The sequence below is a fragment of the Sciurus carolinensis genome, chromosome 5 (assembly GCF_902686445.1).
Source record: "Sciurus carolinensis chromosome 5, mSciCar1.2, whole genome shotgun sequence".
Taxonomy (NCBI): domain Eukaryota; kingdom Metazoa; phylum Chordata; class Mammalia; order Rodentia; family Sciuridae; genus Sciurus; species Sciurus carolinensis.
In genome coordinates this window covers 20,328,671-20,337,443 of record NC_062217.1, presented here as the reverse complement: position 1 = coordinate 20,337,443, position 8,773 = coordinate 20,328,671, and the positions used below count along the sequence as shown (strand labels likewise).

Sequence of the window (8,773 nt, the reverse complement as noted above, 5' to 3'; positions counted from 1 at the left end):
TTCTTCAAATATTTAATCCTACTCCAACTTTTAGTATTTATTAATTTTCCTTATAATTTCTTTTTTTTAAAATATGTCTAAATATGTTGCTTTCCTAAGATCATTTTTTATTTTTATTCTGGTGGTTTTTCTACCTAAGATGCATATTCAGCTTCCATCACATATTAAAGCTCTACATTAATATCTTCAGTTTCTTCTTTTGAATTATTTCTCTGATGTAATGAGATGTAAATTGTAGAACCATAAGCAATAAATTGATTTTGTAAACCTTTCTAGATCTAAATATGGGTCTTTGTCTCTGGTGCTCTCTCTCTAAGTATTTTGCCAATGATTTTTTCATATTTTATCTTTATCTCAGATGGAGACATACTGTTAACATGATATGACAGAGACTCTCATCATGAACACTAGAATTTTTATTATTTTCCATTTACTTATTTTCAATTACGTTAACTTAAAAACAAAACAACGAATAAATGGAAGAATAATAAGTTCATATAATCAGAGTTTTAAATTCTTGTGTTTTTGTTTCCTTAATTCAATATGAAAATTCCAAACTTTCATGCTCATAAGAACTCCTCTATCACTGTTATACATGGTGCCTTATAGCTGATGCTCTATGGAGTGTTTTCCCAAATTCAATATTCTTAAATGGAGACCTTAAGAACCTAATAAATACATAAATCACACAAAAAATACATACACAAGTACAATTTTCTTAATTTTAATGAACTTGGTTGTTCCTTTAAATAACCTCTAGATCAAATGGGAATGTGATGGTTCATAATGGGATACCACAGTGGCAGCAATGAAAATAACAGCTGAAGGACTGAGAGTAGGAAAAGAGAATGATAAATATCACCCTCAGAAACTTCCAAAGCTAAGAGGTGAAGAAAATCTACCACCCAGGTTTACCCACACTGACATAGGTTCTGGAGGATGTGCTCCATCACAGTGTGACAGAAGAGTGACATTCTCACTGGTGAACTCACTAGGATAACTTAAATCCATTTAGCATATTTGACTTTCAGGAAGGAATTTGCTATTGCAAATAACCACTTGTGATTTTTAAAATATAAAGAATCACTGTACTAAAAAGGACATTATTTATACACTGGAGCTGTGCATTCAACTAAATAATATTAATGGCAGAGCATATGTGTGGTAGTAATCATTCTTATGGAGTCTTATGGAGTCTTTACAATTTATTAGAGCTATTTAGGCCATTGCTTCTTGTACAAGAGATCAGACACATGACCCATTAATTTCATATCAATCATTTACACAATTGAAAGAATTAAAGAGAAACAACAGATTTAGAAGTGTGCCAGAAATTAATATAATGAATACATTGTCTTAAATTAAAATCTCCTATATTATCATTTTCTTACCTTTTTCTTTTTATCAAAATAAATCTGAAATGTGTCAAGTTGAAGTGATAAAGTCTTTATATGTGCAAATTTTCCACTTTTTACACATAAAAATTTTATTTTTACTCTTTTAAAATTCTAACTTTCTTTGTATACAGTTATGCTTGCAAGTCTGATCATTTCTCCTACTAACACAAGGTAGGACTGACCCTTGATTTGTGCCCCTTTTCTATGTCCCAGTATACTATAGCTGTTAGTTCCTGAGCTTCCACTGAAGAATAAACTTTGCTCATAGTTTAGGTTAAATGAGGAGAAATTAATTTACTTATATTTTTAAAGCAATGATTATGTCTTCAAGAAAAAACTAAAATTTACTTCCATTCATGTGGAATTAACACAATCTCTTTTAAGATTAAAAATATTTTAAAATAAGTCTTTAAAAATAAAATGAAAAAAGTCTTTAAAAATAAGTCTTTTGAAATACCAAGGAAGCCGTCAATCCTGAAGATTTTACATAAAGTCTCTCTTCATTGTCTGCCTGAATATATATTTTTTAAAAAGTCTTTTCCTCAAAGAATTATTTTTTAATGTTATAAAAGAAATAAAGTCAGATTATTTACTAAATATAATGTCAAATGGAAAATAACAGAAAAGAAGATAATACAGTACATAAATAAACCTTGAATAATAGCAAACTAGGATTTGAATACGTCAGAATCAGACTTTCTTCAACAAATGCTTCATTATATATTGCAAATTTATCTTGTGGATTTCAGAGAAAATAAATCAATGCAGTACATGGTATGTTACTGACTTCAGTGACATGGATGGCTAATGGTTGAAAATCCATGGGGAATAAGCAACTTTACATATTTGTTAATGTTCACATACTTACTGGAGGTTTTGTTTGCTTCTTTTTTCCTACTGAATCACAAAGAAATAATTTTCATGTCCATTCTATAGAGAAAAGCAAATTCTTTTGTAAAAGACAGTGAATGCAAAACACTTTTAAGCAAATATTTTCTAATTGCTAATATCATAAACAGTCTTACTTGCAGATGAAGAAATCAGTTATCAAAGAATTATTTTATACCCATTTAGAAGCTGATCTCTGTCTTCCAAACTTGGAACATACTTATAATTAAAGACTCATTCCTTTCAAAATAAATTAGTACTTACCCAATGTCTATTACATACCAATATCCTTAAACTAACACTCTAGGCTACATCAGTGTGACTCTACTTAACTATTATTTCAGCACATTTGGATAATTTTTTGCTTTTTACAGATTGGTTGCTGGTGACTAATTTCAGAAATAGTTATGAATACAAAATGCCAGACTTTTGGACAGTGACAGCATAAAACTCAGTAGGGGTACTAGTCAGCTTTTTGTTGTTGTGATAAAAATACTTAACAAGAAAAACTCAGAGGAGAAAAGGTTAATTTGGGGCCACACTTTCGGAGACCCCAGCAGATAGTCAGTTGACTCTATTGATCTGCACCTGAGATGAGGCAAAACATCATGGCAGAAGGATGTGGCAGAGGAAAGTTGTTCAGTTCATGGCAGTTGGGAAGGAGAGAGAGGGAACGAGAGAGAGAGAGAGGAAGGGAAGGAAGGGCAGAAGGAGAGGAAGGACCAGGGACAGGTATTGTTCCCAAGGCCATGCACACAATGACCTACTTCCTCTAACTTTGGCTCAGCTGCCTATAATTTTCACAATTTTCCTCTAAATCCATTCAAATTAATAATCCATCAAATTGCTTAATCCATTGACGAGATCAGAACCCTCGTAATCTAATTCTTTCAATCCTGGACATTGCTGCATTGACTAATACATTAGCTCTTTGGGACATTTCAGATTGAAATTGTAACAGTGTGGATATGGAAATTTTTCTGTTGTTTGGAATTGGTTCACTAGCATTACTTTCTGGGAGAAATAAAATATCTTAGAAAAGAAAACTGAACATATGATAAAACTAATTATATAATTTTATACCTATAATAATATGTGAGCCTTGGATTTATTCATTTTTCTATCTAAACATCTCTCTATTCTTCAAAATTATATATTCTTTTAAAAACTCAGAATGTTATCATACTCTATAAGTGGTCTGTGGAGTTTTCCCTCTCCAACCATTAGGAATTAAGTCATATGAACAATTTTCTTTATAATATGATTTCTTTTTAATAGCACATTTTTCATAATTTTAACCATGAGAGAACTGATTTGCCATTAAGACTATGTACTCGGCTATAAAAAAAATTAAATTCCTTAAATTATAATGTTAGTAGATTTATGTAGATATCATTTTTGTTTGTTCACATGAAAAACTGTTTATTCTTGTGGTCTGTTTAGTTTCACCCTGTTGTAAATTCTTGAAGTGATAAAAACCAAAAGAACTCAAAATGAAGAGAAGATACGTATGTCATAGAAGAGTATTATAATAATATCAAATATCATTCAATATTATATAACATGTTCCTGTCAATGTGTTAATAGAGTATGGTATCTATACTGAGAGTTTTGGATTAAAATCATTGGTTAAAAGAGAGAGGAGGTATATATACTGTTATTCAAAGACCTGGAAGAAAATCACCACTGTCGATAATAAAAAAGCAGAAAAATCCCTTTACTTCTTGACCAATGAGAGGCAGGCAGCTTGCTTGCTGCACAGATGAGCAAACTCAGAACTGCTGAGAGCTGATGCTAGCTGTTATAACTGCAATGTGATAACAGTGCAATGGAGTGTGATGTGTAATACATATTCCCCATTTCTCAGTTTTATTTAAAGAATGATTTCTGTTTTATACATCTCCTTTTTCTTCTCCTGTAGGTTTTTCCTATCTGGAGGGACAGGAAAAGGAGATCTTTTTGGGACTATTGCTGTTACAATTTGGCACGAGTAACTCAGCTCCACCTTACATTTATGATTTGTCTACACATAATGTATGTATGTCCTGATCTGATCCTTCATGCCATTAGCTTTACAGGGGAAGGCTTCATGTAGAAAAATCTATAGTTCCTCATGACTTTCTGTGATTCTGTGGGTAAATCAGTAATTTTGAGAATCAGTACATGTAAGCCTGTTATTGAGCCTCGTTCGGCTTTGTTCTTTGGTAGTAGCCACAATTTGAATAAAGGTGACACATCTCCATCTGCCTATTTTTTAAGTTACTGGTTCAGAATTTAGACTGGTAGAAATAAGATTAGACTAACTTGTGTAGGAGCAAGGACCTTCCCTTTGTCTTTCCATCTCCTTCCCTCAATATGCAGGACCCACTTGCTGATTCAGACCACCCAGTCTGAACAGCAAGGTTTAGCCCAGTACTTATCAGAATAACTCCCTTTGGTCATGCTTGGCAATTAGAGGTCTTCAAAGACAGGCAACAAGTTTTTCTTTAGGCAGAAAGAATAGAAAAGATGCTTCCCCAGTTCTCTGAAGCAAGTTCACGACTTTATTATAGGGCATTCTGCAGTCCTATATCCCTGATCATGGTGTAGGGTGGGAAGAAAATGAACACTTCAGGTGAACATTGCCCACCACCTTCAATCTCCTTGTACAGTGGGGAAAAGTGCAACCAAACAGGAATTGGATCTGGTACTGGGAACCATGGCAGGAAGTCTTCTTGAACCAATCAGTTTTCAAATGGTTATTATGCATTGTTCTCTTCAGAACAAACATGCCATGCTCTTAGGCATATACAAGGTCTTTGGCTACAACTCTCAGTTTCCCCAGAATAATAAGAGCACAAAATAAGAATATGCTTGGCACAGTACAATGGAACCAGAAGGATCAGTTTCCTATCTGGGAGTCTTGATAACAAGAACATGAAGCATGAAACCTGTCATTCAGCAAGCTTTCTATTAAAAAGTTTTGGTCCTTGTGTGCCTAGAGAGTTTCAGTGATGCTTCCTGTGAAAAAAAGTTGTTACCCAAATCAAACTACCATCCTGCTCGGAATATGTGGGAGACAAACACACAGCCAAAAAGTTTATGAATCTTGGAACAGTGTTTGCTATTGTATAAAAAGGCTCATTACACATTTAAATATAACTTAATATTTGGAAGGTTTTTTTAATTCATATGGTGCACCAACTGTTTATTACAATTACTTTCACTTTACAAAGTTTTACTCATTAAAATTATAAAAATGTATTTCTTTTTTTCTATGACTTTTCTGGAGTATATTCAATTAAAAGCAGTCACTGAATAAAATACATTTAAATATAAAAACATATATATTTAATTGTTCTCAAAAAGAGTGATTGGAAGTAATGCCAAATTATTATTGATAGTATCATTTTTTGGCAATGGTAAACATCAATAACAATAATGATTTTTGGTTATATTATGAAAATATTCATTTTCATACCTTGCTCCCAATGTATATATTGTTACATAAATAATAGACAGGCTTTTAAAAAGGTAAAAAAAAATAGTTAGTAGCCAGGTATCTAATTAAAAAACAAAGAGAAAAATGCTTTCTTTTTCATTTATTTAATTTTTATGTATTTGTTTATTATACCATGGGGGATTGAACTAAGACTTCCATTGCAGCCCTTAATAGCATGCTTTTTGTGTCTTCATAAAATGAAAACATGAAGCCAAATTTCAATACCAATAATATATGCTTGATCATAATATTGTGAAATAGTTTGTAAGAATAAAATAAAAAAGTGCTTGAATGTAATCTATACATGTGTATTTTATAAAAGGCACAAGTTAAATTCCACTTTAAAGTAGGTTCATAAATAAATGCTAAAAATGAGCACATTCTTGATTCCTGATTGTCAATGTTGAAAATTTAAAAAATTAATTCTTATATACCCATAGAAGGAACATGACCCTAACCTCAGGAACATTATTGGGATTACAGATTAAGAAATAGTATTTAGGAGGTTGGGGATGTAGCTCAGTTGGTAGAGTGCTTGCCTTGTATGCATAAGGCCCTGGGTTCAATCCCCAGCACCACCAAAATACCAAAACAAAACAAAAGCAAAAACAAAGAAATAGTATTTAGGACATAAATATGTCTGAATCTGTTACAATTAAGATACCCATGGTGTATCACAATCACATTTCCTGAAATTATTTCTTAAATGGAAGCAAAATCAGACAATACTCAACGGGCTGTTGCATAGATAAAAGTGACAACAAGGGAAAGAATCATACTACAGCTACAAAACCGTGAAGCCATTAAAAACCTTCAGCTTTGTGTGGGATGGTGGCACACTCTTGTAATCCCATCCACTCCAGAGGCTGAGTCAAGAAGATGGCAAGTTTAAAAGCAGCCTCAGGAACTTAGTGAGGCCCTGTCTCAAAATAAAACGTAAAATGGGCTGTGGATGTGGCTCAGTGGTTAAGTTCTCCTGGATTCGATTCCTGGCACCAAAACAAACAAACAAATAAATAAACAACCCTTTCAAGTGGTACCGACCTAAATTATGCCAACAGGTGAGTTTATGTGAGTGTACTGCAGACAAATGTGTATAAAATATTTTATTTTCAAAGTTGGATTGATTTTAAGCATGTTTTATGGACAATTAATCTGATTATCTATCTTTGATGAAGACAGGTTTCATCTTGAAAGTTCTGCAACAAGTGCTTTGATGTCTACTACTGAATAATTACAAAAGGGCTACGATTTAGTGGATTGAAAGGAGTGGTCCCTGAACTCCAGGGAGTTTTAGGATGATGACAAATTTCAAACCAATTTAAAAGATGCTTTACAACCTATTAAAAAAAATAACAATTTATTATATTGGTCATTAAATTTCCATTTCCTTTATTTATATTAATATCTCTACACAGCATGTTTTGTCATTGAATATTTTATTATAGTTCATTCTGTTTTTACTAAAGATAGGAATATTCTTTAATACAATATCTTTTTTTTTTGTTAAAGTTTCTTTTTGGTGTGGAGAATGAAATTAGAGCCCTGCACATAGCAAGACCATGCTCTACCACTGAGCTGTACCCGGACTCCAATCTTTTTGCCTATTTTTTTTTCATTATGCATAATACTTTTATCCTCATACTAAAAATTTGTATTGTTATGCAAATAGAGTACCAATGATCTATTCAGTCAGTAAAAGGAATTTATAAATATCTGAGTTAATAAGACATTTAAAATTTGACGAGAGGTATAGTTTAGCTATGAATATTCAGAACTGTCAAGTTGAGCATACTAAAGAGTTCAGTACATAACATATGTTGAATCTCCATTTCTTTAACCACCTTAAAATTTATTAAAATAAATGGCTGTGATTTTTCATCATTCTGTTTCATATTAGGAAGTTTGATTTTCATTTTATTCATCCTGCCAGTTATTAAGAAATATTTAACTTTGAAGTTCAAATATTAATTGATATTAATTTCACAATACTATATCACATCATTCGAATTTACTGATGGACATTAATGTCTTTCCTTACAAAAAATTAGTTGAAACATACAACTTATTGTCAGATATAAAGAACCCTGAAATAAATTTCAAAACAGAGACAAAAAGGAAACATGCCCAAAAGAAAACTAATTCATACACACACACATACACATACAAGGAAACTCTACTAAGATGACTTCATTGATTAAAAACTGCTGAACAGCTGATGATCACATATCAGCATCAGGATGTCAGGCAAGATTTTTGTAACATTCAAAACAGTCATAGTCCCCATGTTCTCTCCAGTATTCCTAGACTTCTCATGATACAATTCTGCAATGAAATAATAATCTTACCCATTCTCCATCCACTCACACTGCAATAGTTCAAAATTTCCCCACAGTAACAGAATGTTACAATGGTTTCAAATTGGTATACATTGTTCTCTCTTAAATCACCATCAAAGAACCAAATTGCAGTGAATCTGATACAGAAAATAGTGAAACAATCATTTTGAACATTCAATGATCAAAAAAATGTACCTTCTAAAACAATTATTTTCTAAAAAATAATGTGGAGCTTGGTGAATATTATAGAAATTATTATTCTTTAAACTGAACAATACAAAATACTCTGTAAAGTAGGTCAAGTATACTTGAAAATTCATTTTTCAGTCAACTCCACCACAAGTGGTAATTCCATTCAAATTCTGATATTGTCTAAGTTGAAAAGATATTGCCATCGTTTACTCTTTTCTGTATAAAATACACATTTCTGTATGGTTTTGTGAAATAAAAATTAGGGATTTAAATAAATTTAGCATAAATTCTTCAACAGATGTGAAGTTCTTTATTGTTTGTAACATTTGGTTTATTTCACAGAAAAGAGAGTTAAGCAACATAGAAAATGAAGATATTATTCAACATTCTTGGTTTGAATTGAAACCAACTTGATCGTGGATCATTTATTTCTTAAGATTTGATAGTCTCCAGTGAAGGAGATCTATAGCTCACAC

The 8,773-nt window shown here is 31.9% G+C and overlaps 1 non-coding gene across 1 annotated transcript; it reads left to right on the top strand.

Moving 5' to 3' along the window:
* Positions 1-6,274: 6,274 nt before the first annotated feature.
* On the top strand, positions 6,275-6,347 carry Trnat-ugu (transfer RNA threonine (anticodon UGU)). Its single transcript has one exon. It is a non-coding gene; the product is annotated as a tRNA-Thr (tRNA).
* The last annotated feature ends 2,426 nt before the right edge of the window (positions 6,348-8,773 follow it).